Source organism: Ananas comosus, linkage group 8, assembly GCF_001540865.1.
Source record: "Ananas comosus cultivar F153 linkage group 8, ASM154086v1, whole genome shotgun sequence".
NCBI lineage: Eukaryota > Viridiplantae > Streptophyta > Magnoliopsida > Poales > Bromeliaceae > Ananas > Ananas comosus.
In genome coordinates, this window is record NC_033628.1 from 7709810 (window position 1) to 7736833 (window position 27024).

The 27024-nt window shown below is 42.1% G+C and overlaps 1 long non-coding RNA gene across 1 annotated transcript; it reads left to right on the forward strand.

Annotated features, from left to right (window-relative positions):
- Window positions 1226-25541, forward strand: LOC109714311. Its single transcript, XR_002217304.1, has 2 exons — window positions 1226-1532; window positions 25302-25541. It is a non-coding gene; the product is annotated as an uncharacterized LOC109714311 (long non-coding RNA).

Genomic DNA, 27024 nt, shown 5'->3' on the forward strand with positions numbered 1-27024 from the left:
TACAATTCACATCTTGCATACTGCTATATATTAATTGGTTATCTTCGATCCTCTAGTTCTTTTGTTACATATCCTTGTTGTTGTCAATCTACGTTGTTAATTTCTAAAATTTATGAATGCATGCTAGTGGTGGACGGATACGTATTTGACTTTTGTTGATGAGGGTATAGTACTTAGCAACGCCCTATATATTGTATGCATATATAGTATGTGGTGCCCTAATATTGTATGCAAATTTAAGTTGAGCTAAACATCTAGTTAGTTATTTCAGCAATCATCTATCTATTAATTACATGTAATGACTAATGAGAGCACATTTGGGGAGTCAAACGCGCGCGGAGGCTCCATAATCCATATTCACCTGAGGCAAACGCGGAATTAATAGGGTGGGGTGCATGGTTCCACCTTTTCTTTTTCCAACCTAGTTCTCCTCTCTCTCTCTCTCTCTCTCATTGTTTAATATACAATCTATTTTTAAGTAGTCATTATTATTAAATTAAAATTTAATTTAATACATGAAATCTAAACCATATAAAAAGATATTGTGTGAAAAAATTACAAATTTTAAATTTTTATAATAAGATTTTAGAAATGTAGTGTATTGAATTTACTTTTATATCCGGTTTAAAGAATTTTTTTTTCCACCACTTTATTTTTCCTTCTCAGCTATAATAAATTAATGCCAGCATCCTATTTATTGGTGCATCGTATATATTAAACTCATGTCTCGAAGATTGATACTAGAAAGTTAGAATCAACTCTCATAAATGTAATCTACGCTATATAAAAAGTTTATATATAAAACTTATGCAGTCGTATGAAAAATAGCAGTAGTGGATAGAAAGTAAATTGAGACAGTCAATATTATTTTTGTTCTATTAGCATACTCATTCTTCTTTTTCTACCATCGTTATTGTTTTTGTTTTTTTTTTCTTCTTCTTCTTCCTTTTATTGACATTATTATTGTTGTTTCTTTTTTTTTTTAGTTTATTTTTTTTATAATAAATATAATATATTATTTTTATAATTTTATTTTTATTTTTCTTTTATCCTTCTTCTGCTTTACTGCTTGCTGCATTTTCTACTTCAACTTTTTTTATTCTTTAGCTTTTTTTTTTTTTTATTTATTTTATTTATTTATTTTTACGGAATTGATGGGTCAACTGGTAACTAATTTTATGTCATTATTTCTTGGAATCTATTCCTATTCTTGTTTGTAGAGATACGATAGCATCTAGCTAGCTAGGTGCAGAGCTAGACATCTTGTTGTGCAATATTTCAAAAAGCACGGCCGCATATGCGGTGCAGTGCCTGGTTGGGTTTTCTCTCTCTCTCTCTCTCTCTCTCTCTCGATCTCTCCAGAAGAAAAAGAAGCAGCAGCAGCAGCAGCAGCGTGCGGCGCGCGGCGAGCTGCAGGGAGCAAAGCGCGAGCGGCGAGCGCTGGCTGAGAACGAGCCACCTGCCCGGCCTCCCTTTCTGTCTGCGCTGACTGAGGCCGAGCCGCCGCCTACCCGGTCCCGTTCTCTCTGTCTGTGAGCTCTCTCTCTCTCTCTCTCTCTCTCTCTCTCTCTCTCTCTCTCTCTCTCTCTCTCCATCGTATAATTTGTTCTAGTTTGTTAAAAGCTTGATAATTTTTTATATTTCATTACTTAGTTAGCTATTAACTGAATCAAAATTCGTCTGCCAACAGGTGATTGAAACTATTAAATACAAAGAATTAGCTATGGATCTTATATTCTTATGAATTTTGAATTTTTTAAAATACCCAATTTAATTAACCGAGTAAAATCGTTCAATTTAAATTGATACTTAGCTTGTGGGGATTTACCGCCTTTTGGAATATGGGTCTTGTGTTAGATAAGTTGAATATCTTCTTATTAGAGACTAAACTTTCACTTCGAGACCTAGTAAGAGTATTTTGTGCTAGCTTGTGATGACGTATCAAAATAATATTTTCTTTCTTCTTACTTTAGGTTCCGGTGATTAAATTGATACTTAGCTTTTGATTGAAACATTAAATTGATACTTAGCTTTTGATTGAAACGATAAGTTAGATCAATTATTACTTTTTGGAGGTAAGCGATTGGACACTCTTTAGTTTATTTTTAGTAAAAATATGGAAATACTTTACGGCAGCAAAATAATTACTTTCTATATATATATATATAGTTTTCTGAAAAGTACGGATTAAGCCTACTTATACAGATTAGGAATCAATAGAAGAAAAGGCTTTTCTCAAGGTTTTGCTCTCAGTGTTGTATAACTTTAGTTTTCTGCTTTAATCGTGTTGGCTATGTCGACAAAATTAGAAGCTAGTTTAATTTGATTGTGTAATGCACCTCCGGGTGCTACTTTGATGCGCCCTCGAGTGCTATTTTGATGCGCCCCCAGCTGGTTCTATTTTGATACAACTATGGTAGACTTCACTTTTTGATCGCGTCTTAGGGTGTGTCTGATATGCGCTTTGGACCTGTAACAACGAGTTGCTTATGTATATAGTTAGTTGCCAGAGACTTTTCTTTTGAAATTTTAATTTCTTTCTTGGAATAAAACTGCTTTTGTCAAAAATTTTATTTTTCTTAGTTCAATTTGTAAAATATGTTTGTTTACAATTCAAAATCCTGCAAATAAGATTTGTGGTATTTTTGTGAAACCCAGTCATTATTGTTATAATCCGACTAATTTAGTGAATGCTTCCATATCCACATCTGAGTCCGCTCAGCTTGTGGGGATAGGATTGAGTTATCGCTAGATGCAGAGACCTTTATTTAACTTTAGTGCTTTAATAAATTTAGTTAGTGGTTTTAAAATTTAATGTTTTTAAGATAGTGGATATTTGTTTTGTTTAGAATTGTTTTAACTTTTCGTGAGTTTGAATAATTGAGTATTTGTGGATGTGAAAAGTGATTAAGTGGAAAAGAGTAGAAAATTCAAATTGGAGTGATAGACATTGGTCTAACTTCTCTGAAATTTGATAGTATGTACAAGATTTAATATACATCATATATGAATCAATCAAGAAAGGAAAAAAATAATACAAAATATTATTGCCTTCCATGTGCATGCAGTCATTAAATCCAATATTGCCTTCTATATGCTATCATTAAATCCATTAAATAAACCAGCTGAATTGGCAAGATAATCTTGGTCCAAAATTGTTAGGCAAATCTCCATCAAATCTCTATCAAATATTCATAAAATATTAGAAACTTTATTTTCTAATACTCCCCCTCAAGCTGGCATGTGAAGAGACGTAACACCCAGCTTGTGGACCAAATCTTGAAATCTTTCTCTACCAAGTGCCTTTGTAAAAATATCCACTAACTGATTAGTTGTTGATATATGTGCCGTAGTAATCAGCCCCGAATATATTTTCTCTCGTATGAGATGACAATCTAGCTCGATGTGCTTTGTCCGTTCATAAAATACTGGATTTGAAGCAATATGAAGCGCAACTTGATTATCACAATAAAGCAACATTGGTTGACGATGAAAAACACCAAGATCATTAAGTAAATAATTAAGCCACGTTAACTCACAAGTTGTAGTAGCCATCGAGCGATATTTGGCCTTCGTTGATGAGCGAGAGACAACACTTTGTTTTTTGGTGCGCCATGAAATAGGACTTGTTCCAAGGAAAGTGATGTAGCCAGTAGTTGATCACCGAGTCATAGGACAACTTGCCCAATCTGGGTCACAATATGCTTTTAATAATAATGGTGTAGAGCTAGAAAAGAGTATTCCATGTCCAAGTGAGCTCTTCAAATAGCGAAGAACTTGATATGCTGCTGCCATGTGTGTACTCCGAGGCTTTTGCATAAATTGGCTAAGCATATCGACTGAATAGGTTATGTCAGGTGTCACGCCCCGGGGTCCCTTTTAGTTTAAAAACATAGCGGAAAAGCGTCTGAATTTTTTTTTTTTTTTTTTTTTTCGAAAACCTAAACCCAGAGTATGCCAGACTCGCCAAAAATACAGGGATTCTACTGTTCATACGGACAGAGTCTCCCCTGTATTTGCACGGCGTCACACGAGTACAAGAAGTAACCCAGGTATAACCACAACCAAATGAACATACAAATAACTAACAATTATATATTCATACACCATTCACATCACAGGTTCACATTTATATATTCGATATTTAAACATAAATCCACATCTATCAGTTAAAATGTTTCCAACCACAGAAACAGGTTTTGAAATACTAAGATGCAAAATCCACAGAAAACCTTTTGAAAACTGTTTCCTACACGGAAACCTTTATTCTTTAAAAACGCTACCACGAGGGGTAGAAAACCTTTTATTTGACAAAATCCAGAAATTCATTTATTACATTCACGAAAATCCATATTTTTAACTGTAATAAAAATACTGAACCATATAACTATCTTAAGCTATCACAACTGAAACAATAAGGGTAATAACTATACCGAAATAACCTGGGTCGGAAGCTCTATCGACCGCTACACACGTACCTCACGTCTCGTCCCACTATCATCGCCCCGCGATACCTGAAAAATGGTGGGGAGGTGAGAACATGTAAACATGTCTCCCCTCCAGTGGGTCCGCAAGCCGAAAAGCGGAGGAGTACTCACCGGATCAGAAGAGAGCTATACAACAACACGGAGAAACTAGATAGACATAAGTGCTGGTAAGTAAAGATGCTGATAAGTAAGGAGCTGACAAGTATAGATGCAGGTAAATAAAACAGTAGCTACAATAAACAGATAAGATGTACTGAAAATAAACCTTACAACTACTGTATGCATGCGTCAACTGACGAAAAGCTCAAAAGTACCCAATCTCGCTGCCCTATTGTCCGAAGACCTCAGGCTCATGCCACACTGCTCAACCTGTACCTGACCTCGCAATGAAGCCCCTGGGTCAGAAGCACAGGGTACCTGACCCTCGCAATGAAGCCCCTGGGTCAGAAGCATATACCCTCGCAATAAAGCCCCTGGGCTCACGGGTTGGCAATCCAACCACTTTTCCGGAAAAGAACACCCTCTTGCGGTGGATCAGACCGCTGGTGTTCGTGAAATGCGTACCTGCAGTGGCGATCAATGTAGTATGCTCAAAGATCATCCATCGGCAACTAGCCGACAATCCAGCCCCTCAGGGCACACCGACCGTATAGGCCATCAGCAACTAATCGGCTACGTATGTCAAGATAGAACTGTAGCAACTCGACCGATCATGTCACAAGTATAGGATATGAACTCGACCAATCATGTCACAAGTATAGGATATGAACTAGGCCAATCATGTCACAAGTATAGATATGAACAACCGTCGGCCACTAGCCGACAATCCGACCCCTCAGGGTACACCGACCTCAACAGTCATCGGACAACAGAAGTCAAAGGACCGACCAACCAGGTCACTAATACGAGGTACAAGAAACTACCAACCAGGTCGCAAGTGTAGGAGATGCAACGTCGACCAACCAGGTCATGGAGATCACATAGAAGATCAGACCAACCAAATCATAAATATCATATACAGATAAAGTCTACTCTACTCCTACACATGATACTACACCTGGCAACAACTAAGTAGAGTAATAAGGAAACAGCATGGGTGCAGGGCTCAACATATATATGGTAAAAGATATAAACAACAAGGGTAAAGGAAACGTCACCGAGCGTGCACCACTGTACCAACGTCGGATCGAAGTACCCACCTATACAAGTCTGGATCAGATCTCACGACGGCGGGGACAGAGCAACCGGACCTACGAAGGGTCCACTAGGTCAGAAGGAAACCCAAATGTCAGCAACTAAAATAAAATCCCCAAACAAGGAACCACGGGAATTGGTTTCCCAAGACCGATTGCCGAATCACATCGGGTGTCCCGAAAACCGCACCGAGACTCTGTCGGGTCCACAGAATTGTCTCGAAACGCACCGATTCATACTACGAGTCACCTGCTGCCCCAAAACATTCCAATTTGGATGTTTTGGTAGCAAACACAAGATAATACCACTACACAAATATCGTCGGATAATTGTACGAATCCGGGTTCCCGAAAGTGTCTATTTCGACACCGGAACCCACCGTCGCTCACCCGTCATCACCGAACCCACAATGTGATGATGGTGACCAGTCAACAAGGCTAAGAGACTACTCACAGAGCAACCAAATGACGTCGGAAGCAATCCGAACCGAAACCGCGTTCTTTCAGCGAATTTCGCCGAAAAACGCATCGAAATCGACTCTTCGATTTCCGCAAAAGCTAACAGATCATGGACAATCAGTCCAGAGGTCACCACACACGCCTATACATTGTCCACAGTAGCCACAAAATGCACAATTGCACAAAAGCCCCTCACTTTACATAAAATCCCAATATTTTATGTAAATCGGGCGATAACATGGCTCGTTCACGCAAACTGAGGACTTCCAAGGTCCGCCGAGACACGTACTGACAGGTCTCGACGTACTGGAGGCCGTGCTCATGATCTGGAGCACAATGGCTCACTGTGGAAAGCGCGGGAGCAACCCGAAGGTTCAGCGAACAGCGCGCAGTCGGGGAAGATTGCGCCAAACAGGGCTAACCGGACACTGTTGATCCAAAGTGAGGCAGGCACTGTGATCAGCACTGACCCACGATCACCGTGCTCACCTCCGGAGGCATCAGGACAGCCTCAGATCGCCGGATAAGCGTGCGCAAACCCAAAAACAGCAGCCAAACAGGCTCTATAGGGTCGACACCGCCGAAACAGCGGAACGGAGTCTCCCCGACAGAATCTAAGGTGAGCACGATGATCAGCAATTTGCTACGATCATCGTGCTCCCTTCCGCAGAGACCGGGGAGGCTCGGGAAGCTCAGAACACAAAACATCTAAAATAAGCCCTATTTCGGGCTTGGCCGGAGCAAGGTTGCTCCGGCCGGCTTCCGGCGGCACGGCGGCGCGCGCGGAGGCCAGGGATGGGTGCGGGGGAGGTGAGGAGTGAGGTGCTCACCTCAGTTGGCGGCGAGGAGCGGCGGCGGCGACGACAGAACCAACCCAGCCCGCACGAGCTAAAGCTCGGTTTCCCAGGGTAGCTGCGGCCAAGGCGGCGGCCGGGGCGCTCGGGGACGGCAGCGGAAGGTTTCCTGAGGCCGGAGGGAGGCGGCACGGATGGTTCCGGGCGGTGGCAGCGCGAGGAAGAAGCCGCGAGCTCACCTCGGCCCGCACAAGTCTGGGGCGGCCGCGGCTGGCCGAGGCGGCGACGGCGGCTCGCTGGGGTGGCGGCGACCGGCGAGGAGGGTCGCCGAGGGTGCGGGGACAGCAGCGGAAGCGGGCTCAGGCGGCGGCGGCCCGCGGGGAGGCCGTACGCAGGCCTAGGTCTGGGCTCGACCTAGGGAGCAGCAGGCGGCCAGCTCAGGTGCGGCGGCGCTCGGCGACGGCGGCGGTCGACGGGGACGCTTCGATGAGGTCGGGGCGACGCCGGCATGGTGCAGGGAGGCCGCTGCAGCCTCGGCCTGGGCTCTAACCCGAGAAGAAAAGAGAGAGATGGAGAGAGAGATGGAGAGAGAGGAAGAAAGGTGGCTGCGGCGGTGGCTGGCCGGCCGGGGTTCAGTAGGCGGCGGCCTGGGCGCATGGCTAGGGCAGGGGAGCGAGGTGAGGGTGGCTGGGGGTTGCGGCAAGGCTAGGGTTAGGGTTTCCAATGAGCAAACCCTAGAACAAGCTTATATACATGGTGCAACTTTGCAATTAAGTCCACCAAACCTCAGTATTTAATACTGAGTCCATCACAGCGTATGTAAAACGCGCGAACACCCCTCCATGTGCGATCCCACGCGAAACGGTACATAAAATATTGCAACTTTTGCGAAATTACCGTTTTGCCATCACAGACCTCTCCTCGATCAACGCGCAATCTCCGCAGATCCGTCCGTCAGATTTGCGAACGGATTGCACCAGTGCGATCAGCACCTCGTAGACAACAGATCTATGATTTTGGTTCACCTCGAACGGTCACGGATTCGCGACGAAATCCATTCTCTCTCCATAAGGCCAAAATGACGCACAATTACATATAAAACGCGTATTTTTGGATTTTCTCAAAAGCCGTGCATCAAACTCAAAATCCGTCAGCGCCAGTAGTCCAGAATAGCTGAATCCTTCGAAATGAGCTATTGGACTGCTATGAACGGGGTCCGATACGCACCAGAAGCCAACTCTACTCCATGGCCTCTCCGGAAAATCGGAGTTACTATTCACTTAAGTGAAAACTAATAATCGTGTATCTTCTCCGTTTTAGCTCATTTTCTCCTGAAACTTGACGAGTGCTTATGTAATTAAATTACACACATAAACATCGTCAACAGAGAGTTTAGTAGCACTGAAAAAAATCTCAGTCCTTACATCAGGCCTTGTTATTGTGAGATAAATTAAGCGGCCAACGAGTCGCCTATACACGCTAGGATCATCCAAAAGATCTCTATCATCAAGTGTTAAATGAAAATTCTGCTCCATCAGAAAAGAACAACCCTTGGCACCAATCATGCTTGTTTCAACAAGTAAATCTAAAATATATTTTCGTTGGCTTAGAAGAATGCCATCGGAAGAGCGAGCCACTTCAATTCCTAAAAAATATTTTAGGCACCCCAAATTTTTGATATGAAAAAGCTATTATGGCGGTGGGCCTCCAACAAATACGTTCTATATTGTAACACACTGAACTTTAGCAAATTACAAGGTTCGAGTGTTTGATCTGTGTTCCGAGTTTTTTCAAGTATTCTGGAGGGTCGTTGACAGTGTTCCGACCTATGGCTCGCATCCCGAGAATCAAGGTTTAAAACGTAGCATTAAAATCTCTAAAGTGAAGATTTTAGGTTGCTCTCGGGTTGGACTCTGCAGAACAGGGTATCGGTACAGCATTGGGCCCGTACCGGAACCAGACCTGGTACCGATACAACATCGGACTTGTACCGGTACCCAGTGTATTTTTCTGCGAACCCGAGGCTCGGGTTTGCGCAGACTGCTGCTTGGTACCGGTACTCTTTTCCGTGTATCGGTACGCAGTGCAGTGCAGACTGCACGTTGTTGGAGGGTATTTTTGCAAATGTTGAAACTCTATATAATCCCTCCACAGCCCCTTGAGGACTCTTTTGAGCCCTAGAACGTGGAGAACTCAGGTGAGGACCCTCTCCCTTGAATTTTCTCCCTTTTTCTTGTGATTTAGCTTGGTTTGATCTCCTCTTTTTGCTTCTCTTTGCTCTATGTTGGTTTTTCTACTTTGGAGAAGCATTGGATTGAGGATTGGAGCTCTTGGGAGGAAAGATTTTCAACCCTAGCTTGTTTCTAACTTGGTTTGGAGCTTGAGGAGAGGTTAGTATTTTAGATCTTCTTTTTAGATATTGTTTTTGTGGAATTTTTGAGATGAAACCTAGAAATGAGAAATCTAGGATTTATTTGGGGATTTTTGATTTGTAGCTTTTGAAGCTTAATTGATTGGTTTAGAACTTTCCTCTAGGTTTGATTAGAAGTGTTCTAACTTCCATTTGGGATTTGAGAGGGTTTTTCCAACATTTAGGTGAGTTTTGACTCTATGTTGGGTTGTTTAATGTTAATTCTGAGTACTTTTTCGTTACCTTGGTATTCCTTCTGTAATATATCCCATGCTTCCTTTGATCGAGTAGCGCCGGCAATGTGGAAAAATATCGAATCGTCAACTGATTGTTGAATAAAGAAAAACGTATTTGCATATTTTTTCAGATTCTCTCCGGTTGTTTCCTTGCATCCTTTTTCGATAAAATCCTATAAATCTTGGGATCACAGCAATGTCCGCATCTTCACGCACCAAAAATCATAATTGTCCCCCTTGAATATCGGGAATCCTTGTGCAACTCCTTTAGCGCTGTTAAACGCCATCAACACCTTCTCTTTTCGAAATCCAGGCTCTGATACCCACTTGTTATGGCGGTGGGCCTCCAACAAATACGTTCTATATATTTGTTATGGTATATAGAGATCTCCACAAAAAGTAAACTAGAAAAAACAAGAGAGGAAGAAGACAAATCAAAGAATCTGGTATGTTGTCATGGAAGCAAAACAAAATAACTTTATTGAAGAAAATAACTAATCACCATATGCAACCTTCGGCGAGCGCTAATTAATTATGTCGACTCCCGGCTTCACTAACCAAATAATCCCGGCCTATCTATTTATAACTAATTACATAGAATCCTACTCTGATTCGATTTCATCTTAATCACAATTTAAATAATAACCGAATATATCTTAACCATAATTGAATATAATAATGGATAAGATCAAATAATCTAATTCTAATCTCATTAGCATTATCTCTAACAAAAGCGTGCTTAAATATAGAAGATGTGTCATTGTTTGTCCCAATCACATCATCGACATATACACACTAAAGTTTTTGCCACAAGATTTTGTGAAAAGAGAGTAATCGGCGACGAATTGTTTATATCCAGCTGATCGAAGAACATTAGAAAACTTTTCAAACCAATTCCGAGATGCTTGTTTGTGGCCGTTGTAGGTCTACTTGCAAAAAAGCATTATTTACATCTAGTTGGTATAGTTCCCATCCACGAGCAGCAGCAACAGCAACAGCAAGAAGACAACACACAGTTATGAGTTTGGCGATGGAAGCAAAAGTCTCATGATAATCAAGACCCTCCATTTGTGTATAACCTTTAGCCACCAAACGAGCTTTATATCGCTCGATGCTGCCATCTGAATTGTATTTAATTTTGAACACCCATTTACACCCAATAGGACGCTTTCTAGGCGGCAACAGTTCCAAAGTCCATGTGTTATTCAGTTTGAGTGCATCAAGCTCCTTTCTATTGAGGATCTTTAACTGCTTGGGAATAAGTGGCAGGTTCTGCATAAGAGGAAATACTAGATAGAAAGGCACGGTGAGAGGCTGAGAAATTTTCATAGGAAATAACAGAAAATAAAGATTGAGGTTTACCTGACGAAGTGGACGTTGAATGTGTCAATGATGGAACCAATAGCAGTACAAACATAATCATCTAATCTAGTAGGTCGTCGAGTAGCACGTGAGGATTGTCGAGGTGCATCATCAACTTGAGTAGTGGATGGTGGCTGATTATCAGCTGTGGGTGAATGTTTTATATTAGTGTTGGAGTTCATGATATCTTCAGTTGGTGATGAAGTTGTGGGTGATAATATAGGATCATCATAATTGACATAAGTGGCAATGGTGGTGGCGGGGTTAACAATCACGTTTTGATTATTTGCTGAATTAGAATGAGAGGAAAAAACATTTTCACAAAAGGTCACATCACGACTAACAAAAATTTTACCACTTTCAATGTCATAAACACGATAACCTTTTTGTCCCATAGGATAGCCAACAAAAATGCAACGCTTGTGTCACGACCCGCGACCACCCGCCTATTTGGCCGAGGTCGCGGCGCCGCCGACAGACCGCTGAATCGACAGAGTCTCCCTTGTACATCATAGGCGTCGCAATCAATACAAGTACAAGAAGTTCCAACCAGGAACAGTATTCAAGCAAGATTGCATAAGGAAGGTATCAAACAACATAACACATCCTATGTTATTACAAGCATTCCCATTAGATTCATTTTTACATCACATTAGCATTATTACATTACATTTTCTTCCAAATACAATTAATGATCGCAATATTATTACAAGTTTGCTCTTTTTTTCTTTTCCCTCTACCCCTAGGCTATGCTGACTCAGGGTACCTCTATCTCTGGTCTCTGGGGTAGGGCGCTATCTATGGAGCTACGCCCTCGCCTTGCGCCGCCGCGCCGCTCACGTGCGAACCTGTAACACCCCAAACAACGGGGGGTGAGAACCAATCCATGTTCCATGGGGTACGCCACCAAGGGAAGAGCTTGACCAATAGGTCTAAGGAGGCCCTGCAACATGTTAGTCCAACAGATATCTAACAGATATATATATATATATATATATATATATATATATATATATATTATATTCAAGTATTGAAATACATGTTGTGCCTCACAATATGCATAAATGAATTCATGCAGTTTATGCAACCATGCAACCAACTAGTAGTTCAATCGATACTACTTTTATTCCTGTTATTCACAGTTCAACCAATTGACTTCTAAGTTTTTCTTATCTTAGATTCCTGTCAATTACAGTTCTTCTCATAGGGTTTAACCTACTTTTATAAGCTATCCACTCCACTCGGTCTTGAGTCAATTAACATGCGGAATACCGCACAAAGCCAGGCTCAAGGTGAAGGATGTCTCACATGCCACCTACAGCCCTAAATCCACTCAACTGGGATGCAACTAAAACTCATATGATGCATCATATAGTAAAATGGTGCTATCATGCTAACAAGTTCGATCCATGTTCGATAAGCAATGTTTAATGACCATATTGACTTTCCATTTACCCAATCTGTGGCGAAAGCCTTGGGCTTGCCTACAACTCACATTTCCATCCCGTATTGGGCAAGGGAGCTCCATGTGCCCCCAAACTCGGGACTGTCTGCGGACCTCCATGTGGTCCTAATCGCCCGACACTCCGGAGTACTCGACGACAATCCTCTCCATGTGAGGAAATGGATGGTTATACCACCACAAATAATAGACCGTGAGCTAGATCTATCTTCTCCAAGTGAGGATACCCTACGAACTATGGCCAACATCTCAATCGAAACTCGTCCACATCCTGTCCATGTGAGGATACCTTACGAACTAGGGCTAACAATGACTCGGGAATCCACTAGTCCCAACAATAATGTCACAAGTGTCTCTACTACACTTATTCTCAAAACATGTCATAGTGTCTCTACTACACTAGTCCAAATGCCACTCGATCTACTTGACACTCTATTTGTGCACACCGAGTATTATAATTTTCATGTTCTTGTTTTCCAATGTCAATTTCTCTAATCGACCAAGTTCAACATGCATAATTCATCTACTATGTTCCACAATATGACAACATGTATAATTCTTCTATCATATGCAATATATGTCATCATGTATATGTTTTTATTTAACATAATCCACAATATGTTAATTTACAACATGTCATCATGCACATATATTACTAGCATCACATGATATGTCAACATACATATAATCATCATCCAAAGTAGTCTATACTTAGCATCTTATGCATTCTTTTAGCATTTAATTCATTATACATTTCATCTCATTGGTAGATAATATCAACTACATAATATGTTTCAAGCATTCATATTATCATGTAAGCTTACCAATACAACTATATGCATCAATGTGAATTCGTATTTTTCTTAGACATAAAGGGCAACCTAGTCGCTTCGGAAAGCACAACACACCTCAAATCGCTTTCCGATTGCTTGTCGACACTTACAATCGGCCTCCAGCGGTATCCGTGTCCGGTTCGGCCCAATTTTGCTAATACTCACCAATCGTGCATCGAATCGCGGCTCCGAAAATTATAGGTCTTCGGTTTTGTACCACGGTGCTCCAAATCCGTTTTCATGATTTTACGATATCGCCTCGGCCCTCCAGGCGGAAACGAAGCCTAAACATCCGTTTCTTTAATAACTTCGCGTAGGCTCGACGAATCGCCGAACCGACTTCGCCAACACGTTCGTTTACCTAGCAATTAGATTTACAGACGGTCAAATTAGATCAAACCCTTATATTTTATAAAACCCCATTCGGAGCCCTAATATGCAATTAACCTCCAAATAATCCAAATTAAATGGAGCAACATACTAACAATGCTCATTAGAGGCTATTAGAACACTTAAAGCTAAGAATTAAGCCAAATCCCAAAAGCTTACCACAATGTGAACGCCGCGACGAAAACACGCCGCTCCAACGGCCGCACGAGTGCTCGAATCGACGCGTCCAACGCGTTCGCAAGCTCGCTCTCCACTAACCCTCAAATTTTTAGAGAGAGATTTGGAGAGATGAGAGAGATCTTTAGAGAGAGAAAAGAGGGTTTCTCCCTCCCTCTCCATGCGTGCGTGTGTGGCGTGTGTGCTGTTCGGGCTGAGAGGGAAGAGGAAGCAAAGCTTCTTTAATTAACACCCTCAAAACACTATTTATCTCCGGGCAGTTCGAAATCTGATATCTTTCGCCGGAGCTCCCTAAATATCCGTTTGAGCTCAAATTTGACAGTCATGTTCAGTTTTACTTAACGAGTCCAAAGAAATTTTAATATTTCAGTTTCGACCCCGTTTGGTCACCGAAAGCTCTACAGAACTGTAATCTTTATCAGATAGCTGTCGGATTTTATTTTCCACTTTTCGGATGTCAGAATGGCATGAAACTTTAAATCTAGTCTCATAAAAATAATTCTGACGTATCCTCCAGTTTTCATAATTTTCTGACACTATACATTTTCTGCTAATTTATCTGCCCCGTTTCTTACAGAAAATTTTGAATCTTCTGTTTTCGCTCCGATTTCAGCACAAGTCATTCCCAACGTATATTTCACTCCTCTAAATCCAATAAAATAGTACTCATACTATTTTTATTTATTTCCACTTTTATATTTAAAATCCGGTATGTTACATTCCACAGTAACCTCACCGGAACCATTTAAATGTATACCGTAACTTCATAATTTAGAAGTCCGGTACCTTACAGCTTGGCTCGGGGATCAAACTTATGTTTGTGAGTATCAACATTCCGTGCATAACAAAAACACCCAAAGACACGTGAATGATCATAACTAGGCTTAGAACCAAAGAGTACTTCGTGGGGTGATTTGCCATCAAGGATAGGTGTAGGAATCTTGTTTCTTAAATAGGTTGCAGTGAGCACACACTCTCCCCAAAAATTAATAGGAAGATTGGCTTGAAAACGCCATGCCTTGTGCAACCTCAAAAAGATGATGATGCTTACGCTCGACGACCCCATTTTGCTGAGGGGTATGAACACATGATTTTTGATGAATTATTCCATACTCTTGAAATAACAGTTGCATAGGTTGAGACAGAAATTCTGATCCATTATCAGTCCTTATTTGTTTGACATGACAACCAAATTGAGTATGCACCAAATTAATAAAAGCTTACAAAAATTTTTATACTTCAGATTTATATCGCATGAGATAAATCCAAGTACAACGTGAATAATCATCACCTATGCTCAAAAAATAATATGCACCAGAATGAGATGGAGTAGAATTTCTGCCCCCCCGTCCCCCAAATGTCACAATGAATCAAGTTGAAAACCGAACAACTTCTACTCAAACTAGATTGAAAGGGCAAACGAGTTTGTTTAGCAAGAGGACATGCTTCACAAAATTCAAGAGAAAAAGAATAGTCATGAAAAAGAGAAAGGGAAAGGCCAGCAAGCCTATGTTTGGAAGGATGGCCGAGTCTCTGATACCATGTAAAAAGTGATTAAGTGAAAAAGAATAGAAAATTCAAATTGGAGTGATAGACATTGGTCTAATTTCTTTGAAATTTGATAGTATGTACAGGATTTAATATACATCATATATGAATCAATCAAGAAAGGAAAAAATAATACAAAATATTATTGCCTTCCATGTGCGGTCATTAAATCCATTATTGCCTTCTATATGCTATCATTAAATCCATTAAAAAAACCAGCTGAATTGGCAAGATAATCTTGGTCCAAAATTGTTAGGCAAATCTCGATCATCCTCTTCATCAAATCTCTATCAAATATTCATAAAATATATAAACTTTATTTTCTAATATTGGACCCTTTACTAGTGGATTTTAGTTTATAGATAATCGATTTATTGAAGATTTAAGGGTTTCCAATTTGTTAGGTGTTTAACTTGTTCTTGAGATTAGATGTTATTGCTTGATCTTTACAGGTTTTTCTGCCTTGCATATTTGCGATTAATTAATTGCAAGTATGCGTGTAATATACCGAAACATTGGTAGAGTATTCTGGACTTTAGCCAAATTGACTAAAGTGCCCGATTGAAATAGTTGGGCAAAGTCAATTTAACATTCCAACAATGTTGGAAGGATTAAAAGTGAGTTCCAAAAGAGTTAGAAAGGTTTTAGCATTGATCGGCACGAAAAAATAATCAAAACGATGCAAAACTGGAATTCTGGAACATGTGTTACCGGTTTAACACCAGGGGTGTACCGGTACTGGATGGCTGACCGAGAGCAGCAGCTCTCGGGTTAGCCTCTGCGAAACTATGTAATCGGTGACAAATCCTTTTGTACCGGTACCAAGTGTAAAACCCGAAACACCAGTTCTCGGGTTTGGTTCTGCGAAATCGTGTAACCGATGACAGACCACCTTATACTGGTACCAGATGTCCTTCGCAGCAGAATTAAGTCTGCTGCAAATATGAAGATTGGGAGGGTCTTTTTGCAATTTGGCAACCCATATAAGACCCCACACACCCCTCCCACCTGTTCACAACAGCAAGCACCTCTCTCTCTCTCTCTCTCATTTCTCTTTTTCTCTCTCTAGAGATCTCCTCAAGGAGCTAAGAGAAGGAGTTGGTGTAACATACCAGATTTTGGTATAAAAATAAAAATAAATAAAAATAGTGTGAGAAACTATTTTTATTAAATTTAGAAAAGTAAAACATAAGTCAGAAATGACTTGTGCTGAAATCGGAATGAAAACAGAAGATTTATAATTTTCTGTTGGAAACGGGACAGATAAATTAGCAGAAAATGCAGAGTGTCAGAAAATTATGAAAACTGGAGGATAAGTCAGAATTATTTTTATGAGGCAAGATTTAAAGTTTTATATCATTCTTACACCCGGAAGGTGGAAAATAAAATCCGACAGCTATCTGATAAAGATTACAGTTCAGTACAGTTTTTGATGACCAAACGGGGTCGAAACTGAGATATTAAAATTTCTTTGGACTCGTTAAGTAAAACCAAGTATGACTGCCAAATTTGAGCTCAAACGGATTTTCAGGGAGCTCCGGCGAAAGATATCAGATTTTGAACTGCCCGGAGATTATTGTGTTTTGGGGTGTAATTATAAATGAAGCAATTTGCTTCTTCTCCCTCAGCCCGAGCAGCAGTCCACCATCACACGCACGCATGGAGAGGGGGAGAGAAACCCTCCTTTCTCTCTCTAGATTCCTCTCTCATCTCTCTATATCTCTCGCTCAAATTCGCGGCTTTGGCGGAGAAGATGCTTGCGAACGCGTTGGAGGCGACGTATCGAGCTTTCGTGCGCCCGTTGAAGCGGCGTGCTTTCGTCGCGGCGTTCACGTTTTGGTAAGAATTTGGGATTTTGTTTAAATCCTTCATGAATGATGTTCTAGTAGTATCTAGAGTGTTCTAAACATGTTGCTCCATTTAATTTGGATTATTTGGAGGTTAATTGCATATTAGGGTTCCGAATGGGGTTTTGTAAAATAGTAGGTTTTGATCTCATTTGACCCTCCGTAAACCTAATTGCTAGGTAAACGAACGCGTTGGAGAAGTCGGTTCGGCGATTCGTCGAGCCTACGCGAAGTTATTAAGAAAACGGACGTTTATGCTTCGTTTCTGCCTGGAGGGCCGAGGCGACATCGTAAAGTCATGAAAACGGATTTGGAGTACCGTGGCACATAACCAAAGACCTATAATTTTCGGTGCCGCGATTCGACGCACGGTTGGTGAGTATTAGCAAAATCAGGCCGAACCGGACACGGGTGCCGCGGGACGCCGATTGCAAGTGTCGACAAGTAATCGGAAAGCAACTTGAGGTGGGTTGTGTTTACCGAAGCGACTAGGTCGCCTGTATGTCTAAGATAAATGTTCATCATTGATGCATGTAGTGGTAGCTATTGATATAGCATAAGTATGCATGAGATGAAGGCTAAATGAGCTACCAAACAATGCATGATGACTTAGTGTAAATAGTGCTAGATGAATGCATTGTTAAGGCTAAAGTATACATGATAAGTATGCATGTGGATAATGCTAAGTAACGATATGGTATGATAAGCATGATATAGAAATAAGAAATGCAAGCATGTGGTTAATGCTAAGAATATAGATGATGACATGATAAAAATGCTAAGTCCATGTATGATAAGCATGTTTTAGGGATGCTAAAATGAGAATACTAAGTAAAGGACATATCATGTGATGCTAGTGGTATATGTGCATGATGACATATTGCATGTGGTAAATAACATTTGCATGTTAACATAAAGTAGAGAACATGCTAGTTGTAATGCATAATGATAAGTTGTAAAGAATGCTAGTTTGAATAAGCATATTATATAAATGCTAGATGATGCAAGCTAACATATAGAGGTTTATGTTAATGGATATGGACAATCTATATACATTAGATCGAGTGGCATTTAACCTAGTGTGAATGAACATAGGTTGAACATGAATGATATAAACCTAGTGTCAGTAAACCTAGGTCGGACATGAAGGATCACATTGAACCTAGTGTTAATAAACATAGGTTGGGCAAGGGTGGAAATTAACCTAGTGTTAAAGAACATAGGTTAAGATTGAACCTAGAGTTAAAGTAAACCTAGATTGTGAGATAAAGATAGTGAACCTAGAGTCAAGTGGACCTAGGATGGAAAGGACATTGGACCTAGATAGGTCATTATTATAGGATTAAAGCCAACCCTTGAGTTATGTGAAATGGATTCCGGAATCCTAGAGCTTATGGAACACCCAAGGTGGTGTTGGGCGTGTGCGATGATTTCGCCGTCCGGGGCTATACCATCGACGTGGCGTGTGCGACGATTTCGCCGCCGGATGGGTGAGCCGAATTGTGGTTTATACCGGTTGTGCCGGGTTGTGGATTATACCGCTGGTTGACTCGAACCACTGACGTGGCGTGTGCGACGATTTCGCCGCCGGTTAGCTAGGTCATAGAGCGCGGTGAGCTGTGGAAGGCTGAGGTGCATGTGTGAGTTCCTTCACCTCGAGCTGGACAGAGCGCAGATTATCCGCCGTTGATTGACTCAAGATGGAGTCGAGTGGCATAGTGTGACCAAGGTAAGAATAACTTTAGAAAAGAATGGCCAATGAGCAAGTTGTATCTATGAATAAAGAATAAAGAATAGCTAAGAGAAAAGAATAGCTATGAGTAAAGAATAGTCAAGGACAAAGAAGGACTAAGATTAAAAAGTAGAATTAAAGTAATCTACTTGGTTGGTTGCATAGTTTCATTTTGCATATTGAGAGGCATGACATGTAGTTCAATATTGAGTAAATGTATAAATATCTGTTATATGTTATTGGACTAACCTGTTGCAGTGCCTCATTAGACCTATTGGTTGAGCTTTTCCCTTGGGTGGCCGTACCCACTGGGAATCATGGAGTTGGTTCTCACCCCACGTTGTTTTGGGGTGTTACAGGTTCGCACGTTAGTGGCGCGAGGCGAGGGCGTAGCTTCCGTAGTTAGCGCCCTACCACCGAGACCAGAGATAGCAGTATCCTGAGTCGGCTACTTAGGGATGTAAGAAAATGAAAGGAATAAGATTGCAATAATTTGTAATAAAAGCATGATTGTATCTGAAAGTTAAATGTAATATGTAACTGTGATGTAAAATGTATCTAGTGAATGTGAATGCTTGTAATAACAAGTAGGTTATGTTTTTGATACTTCCTTATGCAATCTTTGATTGAAATGTGTTCCTGGTTGGAATTTCGTACATTGTTTTGATTGCGACGCCTTGGACGTATAGGGGAGACTTTGTCCGTGGTACAGAAAAAACTCTGTCCGTTCGGCGGTCTGTCGGCGGCGCTGTGACTCGGCCAAATAGGCTGTTTGCATCGAGTTCGTGATTTATTTGATACCGGTGCATCGCATTCATTCATTGATCGGCTGTTTGCATAGTTGCATGGCATCCCCTTTGTTTCTTTGTTGCATCCGGGACGTGTCGTCGTCCCCGACCACTCCTTGGACATTAGGGAGTTTTGCCCCAGTTGCCCTGTTCGGGTAGGTGATTGGATCATGCCCGTGGATTTGCTAGCCTTGCTTAAACTCGGAGAGTTTGATGTTGTCTTGGGCATGGATTCGTTGACCAACTACTTCGCCACTATCAATTGCAAGAATCGAACGGTGACTTTTAGAGAGCCAGGGCAGGCGGAGATAGTATACCGTGGATGCCAGAGCTCGCTGTTTGCGATGACGATTAGCTTCTCTCGAGCTAGATAGTTGATTAGCAGAGGCTGCGTAGCCTATTTGGCTACTGTGGTGTTGAGGGGTGACGTCGACACTCCTAGGACTGAGGATATCCCCGTAGTGCGGGAGTTTGGAGATGTGTTTCCAGCGGAGCTTCCAGGAATGCCACCTGATAGGGAGATTGACTTTGTGGTAGATCTCGTCCCCGGGACTACTCCAATCTCAAAAGCGCCCTATAGGATGGCACCAGCTGAGTTGAAAGAGCTAAAGGCACAGTTGCAAGATCTTCTGGACAAGGGTTTTGTGCGACCGAGTGTGTCACCCTAGGGAGCACCGGTCCTATTTGTCAAGAAGAAGGACGGATCACTTCGCTTGTGCGTGGATTATCGTGAACTTAATAAAGTCACGATTAAGAACAAGTATCCGTTGCGGAGGATTGATGATCTATTTAATCAGCTTCAGGGATCTAGTGTGTACTCCAAGATTGACTTACAATCGGGATAGCACCAGCTGAAGATTGCACCCGAGGATGTATCAAAGATGGCTTTTAGAATACGGTATGGACATTATGAGTTTACAGTTATGCCATTTGGGCTTACTAATGCCCTGGCAGCTTTTATGGATTTAATGAACTGTGTGTTTAAGCCTTATCTAGACAGGTTCATCGTGGTGTTTATCGACGACATTTTGGTCTATTCCCGAAGTGTGGCGGATCATGCGGAACAATTGAGGCTAGTACTTCAAGTGCTTCGGGAAAGGAAACTCTATGCCAAATTGAAAAAGTGTGAGTTTTGTCATAGAAAGGTGGCGTTTTTGGGTCACTTAATTTCCGGATCGGGTATAGCTGTGGATCCAAGGAAAATCGAAGCGATCAAGGATTGGCTGAGGCCGACGAGTGTTACCGAGATACAGAGCTTTATTGGTTTGGCCGGCTATTACCGACGGTTTGTCGAGGGATTTGCAAAGTTATCTATTCCCCTCACGAGGTTCACGCATAAAGGCGTTAAGTTCATCTGGAATGATGCATGCGAAAGAAGCTTTCAAGAGCTGAAGCAGAGATTGACGACCGCCCCGATCCTAACCTTGCCAATTGCTGGAGCAGGGTATGTGATTTATAGTGATGCTTTCTTTAATGGATTGGGCTGTGTCTTGATGCAGGACGGGAAAGTGATTGCGTATGCTTCTCGCCAGTTAAAGGAATATGAAAGGAATTACCCTACTCACGACTTGGAGTTGGCGGCCGTAGTATTTGCATTAAAGCTATGGCGCTATTATCTTTATGGTGAGCGGTGTGAAGTATATACAGATCACAAGAGCTTAAAGTATTTATTCACTCAGAAGGAGTTGAACTTGAGGCAGCGCAGATGTTTGGAGCTACTCAAGGATTATGATTTGACTATTCTTTATCACCTGGGTAAGGCTAACGTGGTAGCGAATGCGCTAAGTCGGAAATCGACGAAAAACTTAGCGATACTTGTGGTTACTCAACCGCTCTTGATCGAGCAAATGAAGTGGTTGGAGTTGGAGGTGGTGACTCCTGATACACCTTTGAGGTTGATGGCTTTGGTGGTGTAACCTACCCTTTTGGATAGAATCAAAGAAAAGCAAGCTCACGATGTGGAGTTGCAAAGGCTTAAAGCTAAGATGGATGATGGTTGCACCAGTGACTTTACTGTGGACGGTGTGGGGTTGATGCATTTCCGCGGACGGTTGTGTGTACCGGCGGATTTGGGTATTAAAGATGACATTCTTCAAGAAGCACACCGTGCACCCTATGCGATTCATCCGGGAGGCACCAAGATGTACAAGGACTTGAAGTTGCTATATTGGTGGCCCGGAATGAAAAAGGACGTTGGCGAGTTTGTTGCTAGATGTCTAACTTGCCAACAGGTGAAAGCTGAGCATCGAGTCCCAGCGGGAAAATTACAGAGCTTTCCGATTCCAGTGTGGAAGTGGGAGAAGATCACCATGGACTTCGTGATGGGATTGCCTCGCTCACAGGCCGTGCATGATGCTATTTGGGTGATTGTGGATAAGTTGACGAAATCGGCTCATTTTATGCCTATTCACACTACTTGGACTGGTGAGAGACTCGCACAGGTATATCTTGATGAGATTGTGCGATTGCATGGGGTACCTACTTCTATAATTTGGGATCGAGATCCCCGTTTTGTATCCCATTTTTGGAGGAGTTTACAGGATGCCTTGGGCACGCGCTTGGATTTCAGTACAGCTTTCCACCCTCACAGTGACGGGTAGTCAGAGCGCACTATTCAGACTCTTGAGGATATGCTTCGAGCTTATGTGATCGACTTTCAGGGAGGATGGTCGCAGTATCTACCGATGGCGGAGTTTGCTTATAACAATAGTTATCAGGCAAGCCTCAAGATGGCACCCTTTGAGGCACTTTATGGACGAAATTGTAGATCGCCACTTCATTGGAGTGAAGTTGGCGAGAGATTGGCTTTAGGCCCCGATGTGCTCCAGGAAGCAGAGGACAATGTTCGTATTGCTCGGGAGCGACTATTGACAGCCCAGAGTAGGCAAAAGAGTTATGCTGACAAGCGTCGACGAGACTTGGAGTTTTAGATTGGAGATCATGTCTTCTTGAAAGTCTCGCCGACCAGAGGGATTAGAAGATTTGGTATCCGGGGTAAGTTGAGCCCTCGATACATCGGACCTATGAGGTTTTGGAGCGTGTAGGCCCGGTTGCTTATCGATTCGCTTTACCACCGAACCTATCGGGTGTACACAATGTATTTCATGTATCGGTCCTTCGGAAGACATCCACGATCCAGCTCATGTTTTGGATGCTACACCATTGGAGCTGAGGGAAGATTTAAGCTTTGAGGAGCAGCCTTTGAGGATTTTGACTCGTGAGGTGAAGAGACTGCGGAACCGCGAGATCCCCTATATGAACGTTCTTTGGAGCAACCACGAGGAGCGCGAAGCCACGTGGGAGTTAGAGAGCGCACTGCAGGAGCGCTATCCCCATCTTTTTAAGATGGAGGCTTGAGGTATTTTGCTTTCTGAGTTTCGCGGACGAAACTCCTTTTTAGGAGGGGTGAATGTAACACACTGGACCTTTGCAAATTGCAAGGTTCGAGTATTTGATTTATGCTCCGAGCTTTTCCACACTTGATGGAGGGTCGTAGACTGTATTCCGACCTAAAAGTTTGAATTCTGGATTTTTTTGGCTAAGTCCTGAGAGTTTCACTCTCGGGGACCGGTCCCTGGTGGGAAAGACCGGTCCCCCTGAGGCAACCAGTCCCCCGGGTCAGAGAGACCGGTTCCCGAACGCGTGGCTGCGGGAGAGTACTGAGGGACCGGTCCCATGTGGGGAGAGACCAGTCCCTCCACCCGAAAACTGCCCAGTCAGGGCAATGCACAGGTTGCAAAGTTGTGGGGCTTTTCTGGATTTTGTTACTTTAGAGGGCTTTTAGGGGTTTTTCCTCTCTTTTTCCCTCACTTCTCACTCTCTCACGCTCTCTAGAAAGAGAAGAAGGAGAAAGAAGAAGGAGAAGAAAGAGGAGAGGAAGGAGAGCAAGCTTGAAGGCCTTCGGACATCTCCCTCTCCCTCTCTTCCCACCTTGTTGATGCTTGAAGGCTTGGACTTGGGGCTTGTTGGAGAGGAGATCCTCACTCTTGGGGCTTGGTTTGGAGCTTCTAAAGGGGTTAGTTGCTCACTTCTCCTCTCTAGACCTAGTTTTGGTGGTTTTTGGGAGATGAAATTCTAGAATGGAAAACCTAGGGTTTATTTGGGGCTTTTTGATTAGAGGCTTTTTGTGCCAATCTAATTGGATTAGAACCTTGGTTTAGGTTGCTTTGGAAGGGATTTAGCTCCCATTTGAGCTTTGTAGGGGGATTTCTACACTATAGGTGAGATTTTGGCCCCTTTTGCTTAGATGGTTAATGTTTACTCTTGTGGTTGTTCGTTAGCTTTGTGTAGCTCACGTTTTGATGCTTCTAGGGTGCTAGGAGGCTAGTGGACACCCCCGTTGGAGCAAACGAAGGGTTGCGCAAGTTTCGGTGGATTTGACCTCATCTAAGAATGAGAAAATCTCATTCTTGTGGATTTATGTATCGTAAAATGAAACATCATGCATTTTCATGTTAGATGTATTAATTATGAATTTTAGAATGCTTGAAATGATTATGTTATATACAATGCATTTTCAGACCTCTATGTAGTAGAGAGCTTGCATGTGGGACTTATGCATGGGTTTAGCATTCTAATTGAGACATAGAATCATGCTTCATATAGTAGATATGACAAATGTATTATGCATTGGACATAAATCTTGTTTGGAATTATGAGAATACATTAGGCCATAAAGAGACTTGAGACTTGAAAATCATGTAAATTAGTGAGTTAATGTCATAAAGCGACATTGAGCTTGGGTTATATGTGAACCTTGTGATAATGCCATAAAGAGGCATGGGAATTGGAACGTGCTTAGATATAGCAATGTTATAGTGTCATAAAGAGGCACTAGACTTAATGAAAGTTGGAACATCACCTTGTGACACAGAACTAGACCGATGGGTTACTAGTGATGGTTACTATGTTAGAGACATGATGATTAGGTATTTGAGACGATGACTATGCTTGCTTGCCATTCGTGCTTATTCGCACATGCTTGTGAGGGTCGCTCCCTACAAGCCGGCACTCCGGAGTTGGCCTACGCGACTTATGTTCGCTCGTGCGGTATCGAGAAACCTACGGGGTCGGGAGGGATAGACTCATTCCTAGAGTGGGAATGTTGGAGCTACCACCGGCACTTAGGTGGCACAAGATGGACTACACTTGTGTAGGTCGTTAAACAAGATCGAGCAATGATGACATTAAACCGGGATATGACAATCACTACTAGGTAGACTTAGTAGTTGGATGACTTGGACATGCTTTTAGCATACTATTGGACATTTGGGTGGATAGAATATTGGATAGCATTACTTGTGGCATCTTAGTACACTTGCTTGCCATGTTGGGATAGACTAGTCATGCTTTTGACATGCATGTTCATAAGAGAATAAATGTACAACTTATTGCTATCATGTTACTTATGGCATAGTAATTTAGCATACAATGCATGCTTTCATATTAGCAGTTTATCTTGTTACTTATCTCTTTTACCTAACTCTTTTGGGCCTAGTGGTGCATCGTGCTGAGGTCAGTAATTGCCCACTGGGAACTATAAATTATGGTTCTCACGCCCCCTGTTTCTTGTTTCCTTCTCAGAGCCTTCCACACCGGACGAGGCTAGGGATCGCGGAAAGGGCATTGCCTCGAGCTAGCCCTTTGGCGAGGGACGTATCGATAGGTGGTCTACCTCTCATCGGTTTTATTTTGGAGAGGTTGAGAGTTGTACCATGTATAGAGACCACCCATTTTGTATTTTGAGACAGTTGATGTATCTACTTTATGCTTTATCTTTGGTGGATTAGTTTTCTTTTTTCTCTACTTGTTCTTAGAATTTAACTGCTGGTTGCTCTGATATCTATAGTCGTCTTACTTTTCCTTTTATATCTCTATTGTTGTAGACGCCTTATATGTGCAGGCATATGGCGGGTTTGGGCACGTCTCGGGCGGGCCTATGCCGGGTCCCGGGGCGTGATAGTTACTATCTATCTATTCTTCTATTATGCCTGATTTAGGCCTAGTGGGAAAGTCAGCGAGGTCGGCAGCCGAACCCACTGGGAACTTTGTTGTAGTTCTCACCCCCCTTTTTTCACAGAGCCGGGACTGAGTGAGCCGGCCGACGATCGTGGTAAGAGTATCGCGCCATAGACGGGGACCACCCGAGTGGACTTTATTTTATTCAATTGCATACCCTTTTGTATATCATCTTTTGTACTTGATGATTATAGATGTTTAAAGGAAAGAATATGAATGATGTAAAAGAATTTATGTTTAATTGCAAAATGTTATATTTTGAGATATCATGTGATGAAAAAGAGAAGAAATGATGTTAAAGAAAAGAATGTAAATGTATAAGTTGTATGCATGTATGTGATTAAAAGTTAATCATTGTACTTGTATATTGTTTAGCTAGTACTTTCACTTTGGCTGTTGCTTGCCCTCGTACAAGCCAAGTATATTTACGTTTCCACTATGCAATTTATATACTTGCTCTGTACTTGTTGTTGAGCCTTGGGCGGATAGGCGAGGTGTTGTCCGTTCGGCGTCTGTTCGACATGCCCGAACCGACCAAATAGGCCGGGCTCGGGGCGTGACAATGCGGCACTAGGAGTTGGGGCGTGATAATCCTCTAATTGGACCTACTAGGTATAGTTTGCCTCTCTTGACCTATTGTACCAACTGAAAAACTTATTAGTTTCTCACTTACCTGTCGTTGAAATCTTTTCAGATCAAGCTGGCTGTGAGCAACTGCATTGCGAGTTTAGGAGGTAGATAGATATAGCTCTGATTTTTTGTTGGTCATATTCTGAGAGTGACATATGTATAAAGCTTTTTTTTTTTTGAGAAAAGGTAGCATGCTATCGCTTCATTCATGAAGGAAGTGAATTTAGCAATGGTGGGAAGCAACTGGGCTTCCAAGGCAAGGAGAGGAGAGAGAGAAAAAAAAAAAAAAAACTAGATGCTACAGGCGATCCACAAGTTGCATAGTGATCGTAAATCCGCCAACACCTGTCTCACTGTGAGCTTTCTATTCTCGAAAATACGCCTATTCCGNGCTATCGCTTCATTCATGAAGGAAGTGAATTTAGCAATGGTGGGAAGCAACTGGGCTTCCAAGGCAAGGAGAGGAGAGAGAGAAAAAAAAAAAAAAAACTAGATGCTACAGGCGATCCACAAGTTGCATAGTGATCGTAAATCCGCCAACACCTGTCTCACTGTGAGCTTTCTATTCTCGAAAATACGCCTATTCCGTTCTAACCAAATAGCCCACCAAGTAGCGACTAAGATCGCCAATTCCTTCCTCCCTAGTGCTCCCCATTTA